Source organism: Bicyclus anynana, unplaced genomic scaffold (assembly GCF_947172395.1).
Source record: "Bicyclus anynana unplaced genomic scaffold, ilBicAnyn1.1 scaffold_41, whole genome shotgun sequence".
NCBI classification, from domain to species: domain Eukaryota; kingdom Metazoa; phylum Arthropoda; class Insecta; order Lepidoptera; family Nymphalidae; genus Bicyclus; species Bicyclus anynana.
In genome coordinates this window covers 47728-71984 of record NW_026441285.1, presented here as the reverse complement: position 1 = coordinate 71984, position 24257 = coordinate 47728, and the positions used below count along the sequence as shown (strand labels likewise).

Genomic DNA, 24257 nt, shown 5'->3' with positions numbered 1-24257 from the left:
CATTGCTTAAAACCAAGTGACGGAAGATTGCTGTTTGACGGAACTTCAAATTTCAACGACTAAAACCCGGGGAGTATTGCATTTTATTTGATTTTAATTGTATAAATACTATCCCAATCGTCCATATTTTCACAACTCACACCTCAAAAAACTTTCTCGTGAAGTTCGAGATACGTCCCCACTCACACTTTAACGACAGACCTTTATCTCGCCTTGCTTGACGATACGTGGAAGCAAAGTCGAAGAAAACTTTAAACTGTCTCAGACAGCACAATTCACAACTTTAAGACTGAGCTGATATAATAAATTTATAAAATAACGCCCATTAAGCAAATTAAACTGTTTTACCAGACCACTAGGTATATGGGTAATTAGTTAACTACTTATTTATAAGCCTATCTTTTGATGACAAAATATGATTTATTATACCTGCTCTCACACAAGTTGATACTTTATTTAATTTCTTTTTTGTGTAATAATTATATTTTAATCACACACTATTCATTTCATTTATAATTAGTTCCTAATTTATTTCATTGTCTTTCATTGATTTTACCATTTCTATCTCTCTCCTATAGGAAATCTGATTCCACTTTCCTTCTGATATAAGTAAAATATACTTTTCGACTTTCCAGGAGCAGTTATATCACACAATGGCACGCCCAATGCGAACACGAAGAGTAGCTGCTATGGAAGAGCAATTAAAACTAAAGAATGCTCTCCTAGAAATTCATTAAAAGTCATTAAAAGAAGAGAATGCCCAACAACTAAAGGAACATGACGACAATGAAGAAGAACTAAAAGCTATCATTGCCAAGAACACCAAGTTGAAAACCGAATTAGTTGAAGTTTACAGCGCTTACACTCTAGTATTGGAAGAGCGTGACCAACTCCAGGAGGTTGCCGACTCATTTAACCAGTGTATGCAAACATATGAAGAAGCTCTGGCAAAGATTTCTTTTCTGGAGGATGAATTAAGCAGTGCTCATAAAACACTAAATAATCTACAGTCTCAATTACATACTTTTGAAAAGAAAAACACTAATAACTTATATGAAGAACTGCTCGCTTCATCCTCATCAGCCCACGCTCCTGTATTGTGCATCGACCTGACTTGTGACAGCCCTTGTGTTAAAAATACAACACCAAAAATTAATATTTGCAATCAGAATAGTCATAAAAAAATTAAAAAATATATTAACATAAAGAAAATAATTAAAAAAACTCAATATCTGATTAAATCTCAGAAAACTCAAACTAAAAACCTTCATTTGAGAAAGGAACGGTCAATATTACTAAACAAATTAAAATCTTATTCTGCTGAACTTCAATCTTCTAAAGACAGACATGAAAATGAAGTTCTAAACCTTAGTCTTCAAATTGAACAATCGGAATGGTCATTGCAAACGTTAACTATAAAATATGAGCTGTCACAAAAGCAGATAGATGAACAAATCCAGGCGGCGGATGAACTGTTAGCTTTGGGTGCCTACAACATGGCTCGTTTTGAGTCATTGTCAAATAACTGCCACTGCTCTCAAAAGGTACCCAAGGTAAACGGGGACTGTAGTACGCTTTCTGTTTCTTACTCCAGTATGTTGGACGAAAGTCCAGGTATACAGTGTCACAATGTTCCTCCTACTTTACCTGTACTGTCGGCTGATTTGTCAGACCAGAATACCAAACAAACCATAGTAATATCTGACAGTATAGGTAGAGGGTTCGGTGCAATTTTACATAAATATTTAACACATTCAGTGTTAAATAGATGTTCACCAGGGGCCACTATGGATAGTTTAGTGAGTAGTTTGAATATGGAAAACTTAAACCAGAATACAAACATTGTTTTATTATTGGGAGACAGCTTACATGTCAAAAAGCAGCATGTTATAAAATGCATAGAAAAAATATTAGTTATACAAGAAAAAACAAATTGTAAATTTGTTTTGTGTGCTTTTCCTTACTGTAACACACTGAACAAAAAACAAAATGAACATATTTTTCATCTTAACCTTTTAATGTACAATTTGACACACGTCATAGCGACGTTATTTTTTATTTTGACATAAATAAGTTTATATATTCTTCCACATTGACTAAGAATAACTTACTTTTGGCAAAAAAATGTAAGCAACGGATTGCCTCACTCTTAGCTTACAATTTAAGTGATACAGTTACAGGTTCTGTAACAAAGTCTTTATTTAGACAACAATATACACTGTACTTTTAGTACAAATATTTCAATTATTGACCCGAGTACTGATAGTACTAATAGTCCTTATATTTCTGTATTTGACCACAGTACCACTGCTGGTACTAGCAATAACTTTTTAAACTAGGAAATAAGACAACGGAGAAGCTCTGTAAGTATAACATTGTACACCAAAATATACAGAGCATCAACGGCAAAGAATTAGAAGTTGAACTATTTGTAGAAAAATTCAATATACACATCCTATGTATTACGGAGCACTGGCTTACTAACTCACAGCTGTCAGTACTTAATATTAATAATTATTCATTGTCAAGTGTAATCTTCAGAAGGGCTGGTCATGGTGGCTCCTTGATTTTTTTACATAAAAACTTAAAATATAAGGATAGAAAAGACATAGTCAGTCTTTCTGTGGAATGCATTGTTGAACTATCTTGTGTGGAGTTGGAACAGATTGTTATAGTATGCGTATACCGACCCCCTCCTGCTGACTATGATCAATTTGAAGAGGTAATGGAAAATGTAATGAGGCGATTGTGCACATCTTCCAAACAAATACTGATTTGCGGCGATTTTAATATTGATATTCTAAAAGATAACTCAAAGTCTGTTAGATTTCTTAACTTATTCAAATGTTTTGATTTGACACATGCTTTTAATGAACCTACCAGGATAACCGCAACTTCAAGTACCTGTCTAGATAATATATTTTACAATTGCGTGATTGAGAGAAAGATGATAATAAACACATTATGCTCTGATCATAGTGGTCAAATAATTACTATTTTAAGTAATAAAACTGTTAGCAACCAATGGTTAAAATATAGACCAGTAACTAAAGGTAAAGTAGAGCGTTTTAAAAACACAATTACTGCTAAAATTCCAAGTCTTGCATTTGAAAATAGTCATCCAGACATGCTCTTTGGTACACTTTTCAAGACAATAGACAGAGAGTTTAGTAAAATTGTTATCTTTAAACGCATTAATGCTAGCCAAAAATTAAAGTTCAGTGAATGGGGTTCAGAAATTTATCTCTACTTTTGTAAATGCCTACAGTGCATTTACAAAAGTAGAGATAAATTGTACGAATTGTACGAGGAAAAACGGTATAATCAAACGCGAATTTATTTCGATTATCTAAAAAGTTATTCAAAAATTTTCAAAGGTGTTTGTATTCTTGCAAAATCGTTACACATCAAAAACAGAATAATTGAGTCTGAGAACAAGGTACAAACTACCTGGAACATAATTAATAAAGAATCAGGCAAAATTAAACCACGTGATATGAGTTATGAGTTTATTGTAAATGATAAGAAGGTGAACACTGATAACGAGGTTGTGAATGCCTTTGAAGACTTTTTCCAGAATGTTCCTATCTTGTTGACAGATTCACTCGGTTCATCTGCTACGGAAGCCCAGAGTCTATTAAGAGGCAATGTGAAAGAGTGCAATGTTCTTTTTGAATTTCATCACATAACTGTATCAGATATAAAAAAATCTTTCAACTTGTTAAAATTAAAAATAACTGTAGACCTATGGGACATGTCAGTGAAAGTAATATCTAACATCATTGATGTGATTGCTCCCCACTTAGCTATTATTTTCAACGAATGTGTGGACTTAGGCATTTTTCCGAACCTAATGAAGCATGGCAAATTGATACCACTTTTTAAATCAGGAGCCAAAACAGATCTTAATAATTATAGACCGATTACAATATTGCCAACACTTAGCAAGGTTTTTGAGAAAATCATTTTAAATCAAGTTTTAAGTCATTTTAATTTAAATAACTTGTTTCATCCTGAACAGTATGGCTTTACAAAAGGTCGCAACACAACTGATGCAGGTGCTAAACTTTTAAAACACATCTATGAAGCATGGGAAAGTTCTAAGAATGCTATAGGTGTATTCTGTAATCTGTCCAAGGCTTTCGATTGTGTTGACCATAACACTCTTTTACTTAAGTTAAGCCACTATGGAATCAAAAGTGTTGCTCTTGATCTCATTGCCTCTTATCTCAATGATAGAACACTAAATGTATGCATAAATGATACAAAGTCGCGCGGTTCTACTACCATAATGGGCGTCCCACAGGGTTCAATTCTGGGTCCTTTTCTATTCTTAGTGTACATAAATGATTTACCACACCATGTTAGCGGCATCTGTGAGATTGTACTGTTTGCTGGTGACACTTCCTTAATTTTTAAGACAGACAGAAATAAAGATAACTCTGACGATGTAAACCGTGCCGTATCGCATGTGTCGCATTGGTTCACTGCAAATAATTTACTTTTAAATGCAAAGAAAACTAAATGTATTGAGTTTTCATTACCAAATGTTATAAAAATAGATAAGTCTATAATGATCGATGGTCAAACACTGAAAATGGAGATTTTCACAGTTATCTTGGGGGTGACCTTGGATTGTAAACTTCAGTGGGGTGCTCATATAGAAAAACTGTCTGGTAAACTTAGCTCAGCTGTATTTGCAGTGAGAAAAATAAGACAGTTTACTGATGTTGATACAGCTAGGCTTGTTTATTTTGCGTACTTCCACAGCGTAATGTCTTACGGCATTTTGTTGTAAGGCAAGGCTGCTGATATACATTCTATATTTGTACTTCAAAAAAGAGTAATTCGAGCAATATATCAACTAAAATCACGCGAGTCCCTTCGTCAAAAGTTTAAAGAAATAGGCATATTAACAGTAGCCTCTCAGTATATATTTAGCAGTATAGTCTATGTAAGACAAAATATTAATTTGTACAAACGAAAAGGAGATTTAAACCCAGGTCTTACTAGACACGGACATAAATTAGTTATTTCTGCGTATCGTCTCCAAAGAGTAAAAAAATCTTTTGTAGGTTTGGGTGTACTCTTCTTCTATAACAAGATCCCCAAGACTGTGTTGGACGTACCAATGTACAACTTTAAGCAATGTGTTAAAAAACATTTACTTAGTCGAGGTTACTACACTATTGATGAGTTCCTTAACGATAAAATTGCTTGGAGGCCATTGGATCAGCTTCCACCTTCACATTGAAATTGTAATTGTTATCAATTGTAAATTATAGTACTGTATGACTTTTTCATTTCAAAAGAGCAACTGTTGAGTTTCTTGCCGGTATCTTCTCAGCAGAACCTGCCTTCCGAACCGGTGGTAGAATCTTTACAAATAGTCAACGGACGTGTCAAAAGTGCTTGTAAATTGAGCCTACTTGAAATAAATGAATTTTGATTTTGATTTTGATCTTATTATTTAGCTATGCTAACCCGTTGTGTAAATAGGTAATTATTATTGTAGCCGATTTTGTATATTTAAAATTGATTGAATGAGATGTACTTCATTTAGGGTTCACATTCATTTTACGTTGACACGCAAGTACGAATGGCCGATCTAATTCATTAATTAATCATTTCTTATCTTCTGACTACTCCTTGATTACTTTTACTTCTACCCGCCTAAAAAACAAGAATGCCTTCAAAGATAATATGATAATACTGCTGTGGAAATAGGTGAACTTTGGAGACAAAGGATCTCGTGAACTGACCTTGCGAAGCAGCAAATCTCAGAGGGCTGCTAGGCGTCTTCGACAGCTCATAGAAAGCCCACCAATGCACACACAACACATATTATAGTTTATAGTAAATCACTGATTCAGGAAGCGCGCGAGCCAATTTTGCGTAGTTATCAGGCGGCGTATATTAATTGACTGATTGAATCGAAGCGTCTGGCGTTGCGGGTTGCAATTGTCTCCCTCTCACGAGAATAAGGAATGGAAAAGGTAGGAGAAGAAGGGAGACAAGTATATATCTGTAATGTGTTAAGTGTATGGCGTTAACATTTATCCCCCGGGCTGAAGCAAAGCCTTTAGGAAAATAAAAGTTTGCGATGATGCGATAGCGTATAAATAATATAATAAAGTTGTAAGAAAAGACTAACTATAAATTAAAAATAAACATTAATTAATTAGGTTAAAGCGTTAATATTAAAGTGCGAATATTATTGAAGAAGTAGAGGGCAAAGCCTTACTACAGCTCTCGTATAATAACCAATTCTAGTCTTAACTCTAGCGGCTCGTACGATACCGTCTCTACCGGGATAGAGCTCCTCTACTATGGCTAGAGGCCAACTAAGAGGCGGTGAGTTATCGTCTCGTATAATGACAATACAGCCTACTTTAATCGGATTTGATGGAGTGTTCCATTTTTGTCTACTTTGAAGCGAAGTTAGGTATTCACGGTTCCATCTGTCCCAATATTGGACCAGTTTTGACAACAACTAATAGCGAGTAAGCCTGTTCTGAGGTACGTCCGTAAGGTCCTCAGCCGGTAAGTATTTAGAATAGAATAGAATAGAAATCATTTATTTGTTAACACAACACATAACTACATAATAACTTAAAACTAATACATATATATATATATATATATATATATATATATATATATATATAGAAAATATGTTGTGCCAAAAAAATGGACCTGACTCAGCTAAAATTTGTTGTGAGTACATCAGTAGGTACCCACAACGCTGGTATTCTGTCAGACCCTGAGGAGGGAAGAACAGAACACAAAATAATTATATAACTAATAAAATAAAACAAAATACAGTTTAAAAATACAGTAGCGTAATCTCAGAAGAACAAAAAAAAAAATTTAATCTCAATAGCTAGCAAACACAAAAGAAAAGAAAAATTTAAAAAAAAGGAAAAAAAATATAGAATTTATTGTTTATTATTAATTAATAATTAATAATTGCCACAGTTTGCTTTTTGGCAATCTAACAAATACAATCGAAAAATTTTCTTAAAAGTAAATTTAGATTTTACCTCCCGAATAGGTGGGGGGATGTTGTTCCAACATTTAAGTGGTGTTATATTCAAAAAATGCGATGGTGTTAGAGCAGTGAGATCGGAAGGATCTGAACTTAATACACAGAGCGGGCGACTGTTCATTATTCCTTCAATTTGAATAAGGACAGTGTTGAGCTCTTCGTATGTCAAAATTTTATTTCCAATGACCCTAAATAGATGGGTTTTAACAGATTTAATGTTACTCTCCCATATTCCACCGAAATGCGGAGCGTAAGGTGGGTTTCTTTGGAATTGTATGCGTAAATCTGCTAAATGTTGGTCTAAAAATTAATCCTTTGACAAAAGCTCGTGAATTTTCTTCAGACATCTATCCGCTTTAACAAAAGCGCCTCCCGAGTCGCTTCTTATTAAAGAAATAGGGCCCTTTCTAGAAATAAATCTTTTAAAAGCGTTTAAAAATGACTCTGTACTTAAATCGCTCACTAGCTCTAGATGTAGAGCTTTTGTAGTTAAGCAAACAAATAGGCACAGGTAAGCTTTTACGCTTTTTACACCGCGGCGGCGATAAGGCGTTATGTAGAGGGGCCCTGCGAAATCAACGCCCGAGAAAACGAAGCTTTTTACTTCGCTTACGCGATAGGGGGGCAGATCGCCCATTACAGGGAAGGTATTTTTTGGCTTAAGCTTGAAACAACGATTACAGCTTTGTACTCGTTGACGTACCATGTTACGAGCGGCGATAACCCAATAATTTTGGCATAAAAGAGCAAGCAATAGAGCAGGCCCTGCGTGTGTATTTTGCCTATGAAAATAATCTACGAGCAAGGACGACTGGAAAGAGAATACATCGTACCTTCCACAAACCAAGTCGTGTTTTATTAAAATCCTGAAAAACCTACAAGGGGCCCAGAGCCCCACATCTCATGGCGACCCTGCCAGGATGAACTAATGGAAAAACACAAGATGAGAGGAAAATGTTCAAAAGAAAAAACCATAGTGGTAGCCCAAAATGCTAATGGAAAAGCAGACGCACGTGAAATCGAAATGGAGCATGGGCAAAGGTCATTAAGCGAAATATTATTAATAATTGTGCTTACTATAATTGTAATCGGAGTGATAATCTATTGTTATAAAAAATGTCATAAAAAATCCATAAATATTTTAAGAAGGGAAATGAATTTGGCGAGTGTATCCAGGCCGGACGTGTCGCAATTGCACATTTGAGGCCGCGACCCCACGCGAGTTCCGAGAAATACACGTGGGAGTGCCTACGTGACTTAGATGGCGTTGGAACAATTAAATATATTAGTAGAAGAATTAAGCGAAATTAGAACATATTTAGTGAAAATAGGACCTACGAGAAGAAAAGGTGAAATATTAAAAGTAAAATACAGTGCTGCAAAAAAGTGTTATGACAATTATACAACCTTAATAGGGGTTATTCATACTAAATTAAGTGAAGACGAATACAATCAAGAAACTCAAAAATATATAGTGGACAATAAATTTAGGATAGAAAGTTTATTTAAGGACATCTATAATTTATGTTAATTACAGGAACCAATTCCAGCCATGGAGAATAAGGTCAATTTTGATTTAAAGACGGCCACTAGCCTATTACCGGAAATGAATGATGACGAGACAACGACATTAAAATTAATAGACGCTACTGAGTTGTACGATTCAATGTTAAATGATCAGGGTAAGTCGTTTCTAATAAATTTTATTTTGAAAACGCGCTAATCTCGACATGCAAAATTGCGTCTTTGTCAGACATATAACGACGTAGAGACGCTACTTCGTGATATGCGCCTACACTTAATTACTAAAAAATCTGACAGTGCTCTACAAAGCCAATTACAGACGGCTATACAGGCAAATAATACTATAAAAGATTTTGGTAAAGAAATTGAAAAATTGCAGATCTCACTATAGCACAAGCTGAGGGAGATTCTGCGAAATATGAAGTATTGCGTCCTATAAATGAAAGGATCGCCATAAAACGATTCGCGGACGGTTTAAACAGCCAAAGACTAGGTACTATCATAACTGCCCGTAATTATGGATCTTTAAAAGATGCTCTTATGAGCAGCAGAGGACGAGGCCTTATCATATTTCAACCGCCATCATTGTCGTTCCGCGGAAGAAGTAATTATTATAAGAACAGAGGAAATTATAACCCTAGAAACCAGTATAATAACAACAGACCCCAATATAATAGTTACTCGAGATTCTCTAACACGGTACCTCGTGGACATCGTGGTAATTTGCGAAGACCGTACAGGTATCAAAAGCAAGTAAACTATTTTAACGATTCTTCTCAAGAATCTGCAGTTACACCTACAGAACAAAACACTTCCGGAATTTTTTTTCGTCCCTAAATTTATATTTTCGGGAAACAGTTTAAATTGGGTTAATTTTCAAAGATATGGTCGAACAATAGATCTATTAGTAGATACTGGAGCGTCGCTTTGTGCAATTAAACGCAGTGCTTTAAATAAATTGGTTAAAAAACCACAATTTTATAAAGATAGATTCGAAATAAAAGGTGTTGGTGGAAGTCTTATGTCAGAGGGATTCATATATCTTGATATTTATTGTTATGGTAGGAAATTCGTACATAAATTTTACGTTTTTCACGATTTACCTTGTTGCTCATCTGGAATTTTAGGGCAAGATTTTCTATCAAAATATGGTGGAATTGTTAACTATAGATATAAATGTGTAACCTTAAGGAATAGATATAGCATAGTAAGATTAAGTCTTAAGTGATTTGTTAGAGATAGAACCTAGGTGCCAAGTGATTAAGTATATTTGAGATGTGTACGAATGAAACACGGCTTCGTGCATAACTGTTTATTCAAAACCTGCGGTCGCGCTGGCCGACACTCACACATGCAAACTGTGTCGGCGCATACATCACAACTCTTCCCCCTCTAGTTTGGGAACCTGTGTACAAATTTTATACATTACAATTAAAAGTTCAATAACCAATTCCCATTAAGTTTCTATTTAACCTACCTTACTACTATACTAAGTTACCTTTACACTATTTACACTAATTTGTAATCAAACTGCTTTTTTCTATTTCTTAACCTACGAGTAGGCCGTGGTTGAGCAGGTAGGTCGCCTGGCACTGTCACACTGGGTGATTTGCCAATATCCAATTTTTGTTGTTCAATTAAGTCAGATGACGTAGCTGGCGACACCTCTCCTCGCCCTTCGTTCCTATCTTCCGTCTCCCCCTCCATCTCCCCCACCTCGCTTAGCGTGATTGGGCAAGCACTCCCAGTACTCTGAACTTCCACACTTTGAACACTTCCTACTTCTGCTGGAAGCTCTTGAGATGGCGGTAGCGACAGATCCGTACTGGATGAGGATGGTGACAGTGATGGCTGGCTAGGCCCCGTATTATCACAATAACTCTTATCATTACTCTTATCTACTACTAGTTGATCTATGTGACGCTTACAAGTTAACCCTTGCTTTTCCAGTTTAACTAGATACATTCTGCTACCCAAACTTTCCAATATTACTCCCTTATGCCAAATAGGTTTTCTATTTTCATAACATCTAGCCCAAACTTTTTGTTCTATTTCTAGCAACCGACATTTATTTTTTTCTTGTGTTGGTTTATGCTCCCTGACACTACGCGGCGGAATGATTAGATCTAATTTGCCGCGTAAGTTTCTACCTAACAATAACATTGCAGGAGTGACCCCTGTCGTACAGTGCACTGTGTTACGGTATTCAAATAAATAATCTAACAATTTTTCATTACCCCTAGTTGAGGAAGATTCTATAATTGATTTAATCATTTTTTTGCACGTTTTTACCGAATTTTCAGCCTGTCCGTTGCTGCAAGGGTGATATATGGGTGAAGTAATGTGCTTAATACCGTTCTCTAAACAAAAACTAGTAAACTCTTGTGACACTATTTTTGCATCATTATCCGATACCAGAACTTAAGGTAGGCCATAATGAGAAAATGAAAATTTTGATTTAGCAATTAGCGACCTACTGGAAGTACCGGCCGTCATTTCCATACACTCGAGCCATTTGCTGTACGCGTCTATCACGACTAAGTAATCCTTTCGGCCGACCTGCATATAGTCGAAGTGCAGCCGCTCCCAGGGCCCGGCGGGGCGCGGCCAGGGCGCGGGGGGCGCGCGCGCCGGCACAGTTCTCGGCGCTGCGCACACACTGCACGCTCCGATCAGCTGTTCGATGTCAAGGTCAATGTTCGGCCACCACATGCGTGTGCGCGCGGAACATTTTGTCTTAACTATTCCCTGATGCGTTTTATGTAACTCTCGTAGTAGTGTTTCCCTATGTATGGCCGGCACGACGACGCGATGTCCTCGTAATAGACATCCGTTTTCTATATCGAGATCATTGCGACAATTAAAGTATGGTAAAATACTTCTACATTTTATTTTACGCGGCCATCCATACTTTAGGTATTTTGTTACTGTAACTAGAGTTTTATCTTTTTCGGTCGCTGTTCGTATATCTCTATATGTTACCGGTAGACTATTTAATTGCTTAGCATTTATTGATAGGCAACATGCGTGCTCCGCCCTATTTTGTAAATCGTTTTTTTCTATTAGCGGTGAAAAATAATCGGCCACTTTATTCTTTTCCGATGAAATATACTGAATTTCGTAATTATAAGCCGATAAAATAATAGAATATCGAATCAACCTAGAAGCCGTCATCTCAGAGATACCGTTCTTTTTACCGAATATTGCCAATAAGGGTCTGTGGTCGGTTTTTAACACGAAAGGTTCTTGTCTCCCGTACAAGTATTGATGGAACTTTTGGACTCCAAAAATTATACTACAGGCTTCCTTGTGTAATTGGCTGTAATTTTTTTCACTATTTGATAACGATCTGCTTGCAAACGCCAAAGGTCTCTCTACCCCATCGTCACCTATCTGTGCTAGTACCGCAGCAACCCCTACTGGGCTGGCATCCACGGTGAGGATGAGACGCGCGTGATAGATTATTTTATAAAGTAGTGAAAAATAAATATAGCTGAAAGTTGAGCTGATAAGCTGATTGATAATATGTGTATGATTCATTGTGAAATTAGACCTATGAGATAATTATTACGTTAATTAAATATTATTTAATATTTAGATAGTATTTTTGTATTAAATAATAAAGTTTAAATGAAAATACAAACAGTTATGTTACATGACGAATTTCAAAGTTTAGGTGACCAAATATGACGTCACGTGTTCTATTTAAATTGAAATTCAAATATCATTACGTAGAACATAATAAGTCATTTACATTTATTATTATTATTTCCGTGTTTTATATTCTTAATTATACTGTTTTGATAATTCTTCATATATTATTTAAAGTAAAACTTAGAATATAAATCTGACATTATTGTAATTAAAAAGTAAATAGAAGTAATAGTTGTCATTATAAAAGTCATTGGAATATGGTAACACTGGTAGGAACTACTAAGAATGATTCTACGTAATGAGGAATAACCTGGCATAGACACGGAGCGTCGGGATACGCGGTATCAAGTAAATCTGTGGTCAGTTTGAGCAGATGGCGTGTGATTGGGTTATTGCAAACAAATGGAGAAGCAATATTAGCCAATAGGCGTTTGGTAAAGGATTGTGATGTTTAGGCTGGATGACGAAATGGCGTCTTGGCCGGTGTGATAGAAAAATATTAATTATTGTTGTTGTTATGGTGTCTTCCTGTGTTTCTGAGGCTGTTTTATGTAAGCTAAGTATTTTATATGGGTTAATTTTCATAGACTTTCATTATTTTGAATTTTAAATTTAAAAAGCAAAATAAAAATACAATTTGAAAATTATTGCATAAATCATGGTAGTTTTTAAGTTACAAGGATTTGAAAAATTCCCAATGAAATCCTAATTCTTAAAAACTCAAGGGCACTGTACATTGTAGGTAGAGTACTAGTAGGTAAGATATGAGTCTAATATGCTGTAGGCACTTACCTAAAAATCAAGTTCAATGCTCTCTCGCCGCCCGGTGCGGTTCTCGTTCGACGCGATGCGATCAGCTGGGCTCAAGTACCTACACGACTAACCTAGTGTCTAGCGATCACTCATCAATTATTAAAAACTAACTAAGAAGATCGGTAAAGTACGTAATGTCTTTTATTATTAGATATTTTTAAAAAGTTATGATAACAATTTAACACGAAAAACACAATTACTTAGATGATAAATAATTGCAGGCAGGTTAATCATTAATATTGTCTAAGTACCTATTTAGTTTATTTATGAATATTTTAAAAGTTGCTCAAAATGTAGGCCATTTCGTTGAACACACAAACGGGCACGTTTGCCTAAATTGTTTTTTATTAAATTAAGTGTTTCTGTCACTTTTAATATCATTAAAGGCTGCACTTATTTTGTCACGCAGATTATCAACACTTTGTGCCTCTTCCACATAGACACGTCTCTTAATTTCACCCCACAAGTAAAAATCAAGTGGGGTTAAGTCTGGAGACCTAGCTGGCCACGGTACCGGGCCTCCGCGTCCAATCCATTGGTTACCGTACTTATTGTTCAAGAAATTGCGCACATCACTTGCGTAATGAGGCGGAGCACCATCGTGTTGATAGTAATAGTTGCGTATTAGGTTTAGTGGCACATCATCTAACATCTCCTCTATGACTCCACTAAGCATATCCAGGTAGGTTGCGCCCGTTAATCTACCTTCAATAAAAATAGGACCCACGATGACATTGCCAATTATACCGGCCCATACATTTATACTGAATCGTTCTTGACGTGTGGATTACTCAAGGCCCAAAAATGTTCATTTTTACTATTGTAAATTCCTACGCGCGTAAACAATGCTTCGTCAGTCCATAAAATATTAACATTTTCATTTGCAAGTAACCACTCACAAAAACGTACACGAGCAGGGCCATCGTTGTCGTGTAAAGATTGTACGCGTTGGTAGTGGTAAGGATGGAGTCCCGTTGTGTTCAGTAACTTCCACACGTAATATTGGCTCACACTAAAACGTCGAGCTGCATCGTTCGTGCTAGCGCAGGGTTTACGTTCGAAGAACTGTAAAATTTCAGTTTCCAGTTGAAGTGTAATTTGCCTGTGGCCGCCTCTACCACTAGCATGTCTAGGTGTGGTAAACTGCCCGTAATCTAACAGTCTTTGCGTTGCCGCTAAAATTGTGGCTCTAGATGGCAGCCTGGGGTTTAAGCCTTGTCTCTGCAGCCGAGGTATGCTTTCAGTCCGATATAACACTTGCGCGCGAACTAAGCTTTCACCACTTAAATTGTAACAGCCCACCATTTCATAAAATTCTCGATTTGAGTACACTGATCGAGACATAACGGTTACGGGTCACTTAATTAAAAACTTAAAACTTTGCAAGCACGCGCAGTAATTAGGTCAAGGACACGAACGTAACTGACTGATTCAATTCAATAATTTAAAACAAAAGCCGCCCTCTCCCCTTCTCCCGTACCGTGCGCCCGCGGTGCGGTGCGTTTGTTGTCGGCAAGACGAAAAGGTTGGAGCGATAAGATTGTTTACACGTGGGACCTACACCTACCTACTTGTTTTGACTAGAGACAGTTACCTACTTACCAGCCGCTTCCTTGCGATAGTTAGGTATCTTTACGCGGCTGGATTTTGCAGTGATACACTATGTCCATACATTGTGTATTTTCATGGAAAAATTATTTCAAAAAATGTCAAAATTAAGGAGGGTTTTTGAAATCATAGATCGATAGTATTATCGATTCTAAGTTATTTCTGAAATTATTGCCAATTTACGAAAATTAACCCTGTATAATATCTTTATTGTAAACTGTATTTTATTATGTTGTATTGTTGTAACGATAAGTTATAACATCCGAATATTACTAATGTGAAATTAGGTATATTTGCAACGACATTATATAGTACCTAATTACGTCGTTGTATATTTGTATTGTAATAATGGTTAATGTTATTTTGATTTGTCTTGAAGTTAAGACTTAATTGAATTATCTATTTCAAGGTATTAATTATTATCCTATATATTGTAATTGTAATTAACCAATACTTTAAAAGAGCATTTGTTGAGTTTCTTGCCGTTCTTCTCAACAAGAGACTGCACTTTCCGAACTGGCGGTAGAGTCACTAAAATTAAAAGTAATACTGTTCAATTAAAGAAATAAATGATTAATTTGGTCACGATTCTATTTTATTTTATTTAAAATACCTTGACACTCAGTAAATAAGTTTTACTAATATAACATTCAATATATTTATTTTAATAAAATTAAATTGAATTAAGGATACTTATCTTAATAAAGTTAGTCAATTAGATCGGCACAGTTTATTTAAATTTTCATTCAATGATATTATTGGCCATTTCTAAAATGATTTATATCAGGTCTATTACACTACGTGATAAAGTATGTATTAACATACAACGCCTATCAACTAATCAAATTGTTTCTCTATAAAAATACTAAACTGACGGACTTACCCGACTGACGATCTTAGCCGAACTGATCTTACAAGTAACAATAGATATTTATGACAACAAATTATAATTCCGTTCCAATATTATTATTGGTAAAAAAATCATTATTAATTAGACCCATAAATAAATAAATTTCATACGCGCTTGGATCGAAATGAGTCAACACGCGGTCTGATATTAGCTCACTCTTAATTTTCGTGATTGCCCCTAGTGGTCGTTCTCCCCCACTCCCATCGCGCATCAGAACGCAATAACTCGTGAAGTGGACTTAAAATTGATGATGCATGCGGCACAAAATTCCTATAATAATTAACCATGCCTAAGAAACGTTTTAACTCTGTAACATTACTCGGCTGTGGCGCGTTACTAACAGCTTCTATTTTCTTTGGACATTTACGCAAGCCGTTTTTATCAATGATGTAGCCCAAATAATTTATACTTTTTTGAAAGAAAGCACATTTATTCTTTTGTAATTTTAACCCCGCTTCCTTCAACCTTTGGAATACTAATTGTAACCTTTGTAGATGTTCAGTTTTATTAGACCCGGTTACGCAAATGTCATCAAGGAAAACCGAAACACCGTTTATCCCTGCTAGTAAATTTTCAATAGCACGTTGGAAAATTGCCGGTGCATTAGCTAGTCCAAATACCAGACGGGTGTACATAAAAAGACCTTTTGTAGTGTTCACGGTCGTTAAGTGTTGAGACTTTTTGGACAGTTTAAATTGCGTATACGCTTGACTACAGTCTAATTTAGAAAAATATTCACCACCTCCTAATTTCACAAATATCTCCTCAATTCGAGGTAACGGGTATTGATCAATATGAATATCTTTATTTACGGTCAAGGAGTAATCACCACAAATACGTACACTTACATTTTGTTTACGTACCGGAACAATGGGAGTAGCATATTCGGAGTACCTAACTGGTACCAGTATACCCTGTCCTACGAGCCTATTTAATTCTGCCTCCACCTTATCCTTTATCGCAAAGGGTAACGGTCGTGCTTTATAAAACTTGGGCTTAGCACCCTCTTTCAAATGTAGATTTACTTCAAATTGATTGAAACATCCTAGTTCCTCCGTAAATAGGTCACTGAACTCTGATAATAATTTTTGCACCTGTAAGTCATGGGCCTGCTTCAAAACAATGTTATTGTTATACGTTGATACCACAATATTAAAATTGGCCATAAAATCACGCCCTAGTAATGGTGGACCTCCCTTTTTAATAACATAGAATGTTAATTTTTTTGTGCAATTTGAGTAAGTTACTTGAACGTCCACACAGCCCATAGGAGTGATTTTGTGTTCGTTATAAAAACAAATCTTAATCAAACATTTGCTTAAGGTTAAATAAGAAAAATATTTATAATACAATTCATCCGAAATAACACTAGTGCTCGAACCGGTGTCTAGTTCCATATCTAAGCGTACATTATTATTAATTAACACCGGTATTAATATAGGATTATTGTTTACGCACCTTAAACTGAATACCTGACATTCTTCGCACGACCCGTTACAGCCGTCCGATACATTTTCTTCCGGCATTGATTATTATTATTTATATGCATATTATTAACCTTTTGACCTTTTTTAACAGCACAGGCCTTAGAAATGTGGCCTATTTCCAAACACCGTTTACACTTGTGAAAACGAAAAAAAACACTTTTCTGAAAGGTGATTACGTAGCCCACACGATTTGCATTTAGGACGCGCGTCATCCTCCGGCTCGGTGACAGCTACGTCTCGTCTGGTTCGTGGAGCGCGGTTACGCCACTTGCTGATGTTCCCGTGGTACAAAGGCTCCTCTTTTATACCAACTTCTGCTCCTTCTTGGCTCGTCCCCGTTGCAGTCGCCGCCTTGGACTTGCGTGCACACGACACCTTTTGTGCCAACTCCAATGCATTCGCAAACGTCAAATTACTCGCGTCTTTTTCGAAAAGGCGATCCCGTTCCGGTCCCAACGCCAACCCGAGTACAAAACGGTCACGAAGCAGCACATCCAACGCCTCCCCGAAGTTGCAGTACACTGATAGTCCCCTCAATCGGGCTGCAAAGTCTTCTAGTGCTTCTCCCGCCATTTGCGCGGCACTATAAAACCTATCTTTATCGGCAAACGTAGATCGTCGCGGCAAGAAATGCTTATTAAAAGTTTTAATTAACACATCGTATTCGGTTTCTTCTACGTTACCCGGATGCACCAAGTTGATCAGCAATCTATACGCGTCATCCGATAGGTGGGTTATTAACACGGCCCTTTTTTCTTCACTCGTTTCTATTTTATTAAGTGCTAAAAACTGTTTCAATTTGCTCCCAAACAACTCCCAGTTTTGAGCATTTGGTTCAAACATTGTGAGATTTCCAATAACTCCTGCCATTTTTTTGCGCTTAATGTGGGTTGATTATAAAATACTCGTCGCCACTGAGATGTGTACGAATGAAACACGGCTTCGTGCATAACTGTTTATTCAAAACCTGCGGTCGCGCTGGCCGACACTCACACATGCAAACTGTGTCGGCGCATACATCACAATATTCCAACTAATAAAAATAAGGAGTGTGTAATTGTTAGTTCTGAATTGACAAATGGTGTTTTTATAGCCAATTCAATTTCAGCGCCGAAAAATGGATGTTTAGCCATTAAGATATTGAATACAACTGACGATAAAGTAGTTTTAAGAAATATTAATCCTATTATACACGATGCAGACGATTATTATGTAAGCGATTTTAAGTCTAGTTCAGTAAGTGCCAATCGAGTGCGTGAATTATTTTCTTTGTTAAAATTACAAAGCTATTTAAACGTAGACGAACAAGTATCGATTGAAAATATTTGTGCTAAATACAGTGATATTTTTCATTTGCCAAATGATAAGTTAAGCGTAACTAATATCTATAAACAAGATATTAAATTAAAAGATAATGTTTCTGCAGTATATAGTAAACCTTATAGGTTACCTTTTGCACAAAAGAAAGAAATAACAAAGCAAGTTGAAGAATTACTTAAAAATGACATTATTGAAGAAACTTGTAGTGATTGGTCAAGTCCATTATTAATAGTTCCAAAGAAAGCAGATAAAACAGGTGAAAAGAAATGGAGAGTAGTTATAGATTACCGAAAGTTGAATGAAAGTATTAAAGATGACAAATTTCCACTTCCTAATATAACTGATATTTTAGATTCATTGTCAGGTTTTGTATATTTTTCACATCTCGATTTATCACAGGGATATTATCAAATTGAATTAGAACCAGAAAAAAGGAAGTATACCGCTTTTTCAACTCACCAAGCTCAATACCAAATGAAAAGACTTCCAATGGGTCTTAAGATAAGCCCAAGTGCATTTTCAAGAGCAATAACAGTTGCTATGACTGGTTTAAATTATGACAAATGTTTAATATACTTAGATGACTTAATAGTTTTAGGTAGAAATTTAGACGATCATAATAAAAATTTAATCAAAATATTTGAGAGACTTAGAAAAGTTAACCTTAAGTTAAATCCATTAAAATGTGAATTTTTAAAAAAAGAACTATTGTATTTAGGTCATATTATCTCAGATAGTGGAATTTTACCTAATCCAGAGAAAGTAAAAGTAGTAAAAAATTACCCAGTTCCTAAAACAACTGATGATGTAAAACGATTTGTAGCATTTGCAAACTACTACCGAAAATTTGTCAAAAATTTTGCTAGCATTGTTTTACCTTTAAATAAACTTTGTAGGAAAAACATAACTTTTATGTGGACATCTGAATGCGATGATGCATTTAATAAATTAAAAAATATTCTTATCAGCCCACCAGTACTAAGCTACCCAGATTTTTCGAATGATAATGAATTTATATTAGAAACAGATAGTTCTGGTTTTGCTATAGGTAGTGTATTATATAATAAAGATAGTAAACCGATTGCTTATGCAAGCAGAAATTTAAATAAAGCCGAACTTAACTACCCAACCATTGAAAAAGAGCTACTAGCTATAGTATGGTCCGTAGAATACTTTAGACCTTATTTGTATGGACGAAAGTTTAGAATTAGAACAGACCATAAACCGTTAGTATACTTATTTGGTATGAAAAATCCTACCAGTCGTTTAACGAAATTTAGACTTTGTCTGGAAGAATACGAATTTGTAATTGAATATGTGAAAGGAAAGAGTAATGTAGCGGCCGATGCATTATCTCGAATGATTGTGGAATCGAGTGAGTTGAAGGGTATGAGTGATAAGAGTGAAAATGAGAAGTATGTTAATGTAATGACGCGTGGACAGCTTAAGAGAGCGAGAGAGTGTGAGAATTCAGACAATAACACGGATATTTCTCAAGTAGATAACATTAGGACTGATCACCCAAATGTTGTTGAAATACTGAAAAAGACAGTTAATGACACGGAATTGACATTCATCGATGAAAGAAACCTATTTAATATTTTAAAAGATAAGAAGCTTTATAAACTTCGTATATGTTAAAGAAAGGTTGACGATTTATACATGTTTAAAACTAAATTCTTTATCAGCGAGGGCGCGAGACGTCTTGTTGAAAGAGTTAGAACAATTATGTAAGGAAATGAAAATAAATGAGCTCATAATTATAAAAAACGATTTTAATATAAAAATCATAAAATCAATGTTGAATAAAATAAATAATGATAAGAGTGAAAATAAAAATAAGTTACGATTTTGCGTAATAAATAATGTTCAAAGAATAACTGAAAATGATACAAAGAAGTTAATACTTAATGATTTCCATTTATTACCAACTAGTAGTCATGCGGGAATTAGAAGAACACTGAATAATATTAAAAAAATATTATTATTGGCCACGCATGGAGGCCGATGTTATAGAATTTATCAAGAAATGTGAGAAATGTCAAAAATGTAAACATCATAAACATGTTAAAGAACTTCTTACAGTAACAACAACAGCGGGTTCAGCGTTAAATAAGATATTCTTAGATATTGTAGGACCTATAGATAAGGATGATTTAGGTTATAAATATATTTTAACTATACAATGTGAACTAACTAAATATTTGGAAGCATATCCATTATTGACAAAATCAGCAAATGAGATTGCTAAAGTATTTGTTGAAAAATTTATATTAACTTACGGTGTGCCTGCAGTTGTCGCTAGTGACTGTGGCAGTGAATTTATTTCTAATATCATGAAAGAAACTTGTACTATTTTAGGTATACAAAAATTATTGTCTACAACTTACCATCATGAATCTATTGGTGCATTAGAGAATACACATAAATGTTTAGGTAATTTTCTAAGAATACAAACTAATGGGTTCCCAAACTCATGGAGCTCTTGGATTCCATTTTGGAAATTTTCTTATAATACAACAGTCCACAGTGAAACTAAATATACTCCACACGAATTAGTTTTTGGTCATGTATGTGTATTACCTAATAATCTTACATCAAAAGTTGAACCTTTATATAATTTTGATAGTTATCCACACGAACTAAAATATAGATTACAGAAAGCTCAAAATGATGCAAGAAATAATTTAATAAATAGCAAAGAATTGAGAAAAATTAAGTATGATACTAAAATAAATCCAGTAAAATATAAAAAGGATGATTTAGTTTTGTTGAGAACGGAAGATACGAAAAAATTGGAAAATTTATATAAAGGTCCATATACAGTTATAGTAGATTTGTCACCAAACGTAAAAATTAAAATAGATAATAAAATTAAGTTAGTGCACAAGAACAGAACAGTTTTCATACATAAATTGTAAGGTTTTATATTTTAGGTAAAAAAAAAAAAACGGTGAAGGTGTAGTGAGGCTCGGTGTAGTCCAAGTTTTATCATATATTTATAATAACGCGCGGTGTGCCACCAGCCGCCTTCTATTGTTTAAAAGTGCAACACAGCACATTCCATTGATGTGACGACCATTTTACTTAAACAGAGAATACATCGTACCTTCCACAAACCAAGTCGTATTTTATTAAAATCCTGAAAAACCTACAAGGGGCTCAGAGCCCCACATCTCACAGTGATGCAAAATTCGCTAGCAAGATTGTTGTTGAAATGAAAGGGGAATGTCCACCAGCCCATACAACGTTGGCCCAAGAAACCCAGTTACGCCCCCCCATAAAAGTATACGGAGATGATAATATGATGTATAAATAAGGATTTGGTTAAATAATTTTTTTAATAAAAGTTTGCTAGACATAAAAAAAAATATTTTATTTTATCACTCTCACTGCTCAAAAAGTACACCGGAGATGAAGTAACATTAAAGCTGTACATGAATAGATTTATTGTTTTATGTAACCAACAAGCTTAACAAATAAATCAATAAATGAAACAACCAACCAACCAGGCAGTGGCGTGCATATGGTTGTCGATCAGGGTATGCACTAGTAATAAAATTAAGCAAAGTGGAAAAATCTGTATTTACTAATGAAGACAACTCTTAGGATATGCAGTACTTTAATGCATGTATGAAGTGCACGCCACTACTTGGAGGCCATTGGATCAGCTTCTACTAGAAGAAATTATTGTAATGATGTTAACAATTGTAAATTATAATATTGTATTACTTTTCTAAAAAAGAGTGACTGTTGAGTTTCTTGCTGACTCTCCTCAGCAGAACTTGTCTGCCTATCTGGTGATGAGGTCTGTCTGTCTGTCTGGAGATGGACAAATAGTCAACCTTATTATTTCAAAAGTGCTTGTTTGCAAAACCAAGGCTTAGTTTACAAGCACTGTAAATAAATGAATTGTCCCGACTGTTGTTTGTGTTTTATAATTTAATTTAAATGTTTCTGTTAAGCCAAGACATAGATAAACTGTATGGTGTGTGTTAAATATTTTCTTAATCTAAATGATTATTATACATACTCATATTATTTTTAATAATGAAGCAAAATCTTCAATTTGTAAAATGGTTCAAGATTGTATTGTATATTGATTGTAAGAGAAAACAATACTAATGAGGCACATAATAATTAAATTGACAAAATAGATGTACCTACCTATATAGTTCATAACAGTTAGCCTGTTGGAATTATTACAGCGAGGAAAACAACATTGATTTGGAGTGTTTGTCGCTATTACATAATTATTTTCAGTTCTTCAGTTGAGCAAGATGCTGCTTTATCAGTCGTTTTCCAGCAATTTTGACAAACTTGGGATGACGCTGGATAACTGAAATAGTAATAAAATATGAAAATCCAGCAAATAATTTAATCAGAGTTTTAAAATTGGTTTACTTAGTGGATTTAATAATGTTATGTTATTCCACAATTTATTCGTCGTCATCATCAACCTATATTCGGCTCACTACTGAGCTCGAGTCTCCTCTCAGAATGATAGGGGTTAGGCCAATAGTCCACCACACTGGCCCAATGCGGATTGGCAGACTTCACACACGCTGAGAATTAAGATAATTCTCTAGTATGCACAATTTATTACTGTTTTAAAATTGGTTTAGGGTGTGAAAATGTAGCAAACTGACATACAAACTCACAGTTCACATTTAATATTAATCAGGAAAGTAGGATAAATATACTATAATACTTCTATGCACTAAATATTGCTTGAACAAACCATCAACAATGCAAGAAAACCTATGTGCTGTCCTACATCTGACTAGATGTTATGCCTTCTATGCCAGTAATTACACAGTAAATGTACTTTTTAATACAGCAATATTGGTTAGTCATAAAAATACACTGAGCGACACTTCAACACTTATATGGGAAACTACACTCTGTTGTGACTTGACACAATAACATGACAAAAATTATTAAACTTATACATATTATTTCTTATGAATAATAATCGTTTTTCACATTAAAAATGGATCAAACATTATTTATGCTGCCTGCACCTGCTGTGTACTTGTTTACGAGCATGTTTCAAACAGAATGTATTCGTATTTTCGTGACATTTTATTGACAATGGGGATGATGACTAGGTTTTAATATATTGATTTTTATGATACATTCGGGTAAATAAGGTCAATGTTAACTAATTTATACATAAAAAGCAAAGATTGACTGGATATTTGCAAAATAAATAAGATTATAAAATTTCAAAATCTACTAAAAATATTTTATCGTAATTAGATGAAAATTCATACAGTTTTAGCTTCCTTACATTAAATGTGACATTTTTTAATATATGAACTATAAACATAAACGCAGAAATAACAAAGATATAAGTAATTTTGTTTAAACGCCCATACAAATCTAACGATCATTAATTGCCTACGACGTCATAAGTGCGTACCATTTTGTATGGAGCGTTTTTCAGGGATCCGCGGCAGCGCCGCAAATCTGACCCTTTAAATCCCTGTAGCTCCGAAAGTAATGATCGCAGATACCCTGTTACTTTTACAAAATTGCTTTACTATTAGCGTACTCTTAATTTATATACAATTTAAAAAACTGTCATCATCCCTATTGATGCCAACTATAATAATTTTAATATTGATATTAACATTGATTAATGCAGCGTAAATGTCCTCTTGTATTTACATCTGAGAGCTGAAATAAACTTGCAATTTTTCCGGTTCAGGGTCAACATTATTCGAATTTCGAATTTAACTTCGTGCAAGTTTTATTTATATTATAGCTGTGGTTTGAAAAATTATAATTCGGTTCAAAAAATACTGAAGGTAAACAGAAAACATACAAAATCAGTAAATTAATTCAATGACATTATCTAATTAATAAAATGAGAATGACATTGACAATT

General features: G+C 34.8%; 2 long non-coding RNA genes across 3 annotated transcripts; both read right to left on the bottom strand.

Moving 5' to 3' along the window:
- Window positions 1-9869: 9869 nt before the first annotated feature.
- Window positions 9870-17087, bottom strand: LOC128199836 (uncharacterized). Its single transcript, XR_008252362.1, has 2 exons — window positions 17016-17087; window positions 9870-9977 (listed from the first exon to the last, which is right to left on the bottom strand). It is a non-coding gene; the product is annotated as an uncharacterized LOC128199836 (long non-coding RNA).
- Window positions 17088-21723: 4636 nt separating this feature from the next.
- LOC128199837 (uncharacterized) lies at window positions 21724-24257 on the bottom strand. Of its 2 annotated transcripts, none has more exons than XR_008252363.1 (2): window positions 24001-24257; window positions 21724-22703 (listed from the first exon to the last, which is right to left on the bottom strand). It is a non-coding gene; the product is annotated as an uncharacterized LOC128199837 (long non-coding RNA). The 2 variants fall into 2 exon arrangements; XR_008252364.1 differs by lacking the exon at window positions 24001-24257 and adding an exon at window positions 23389-23458.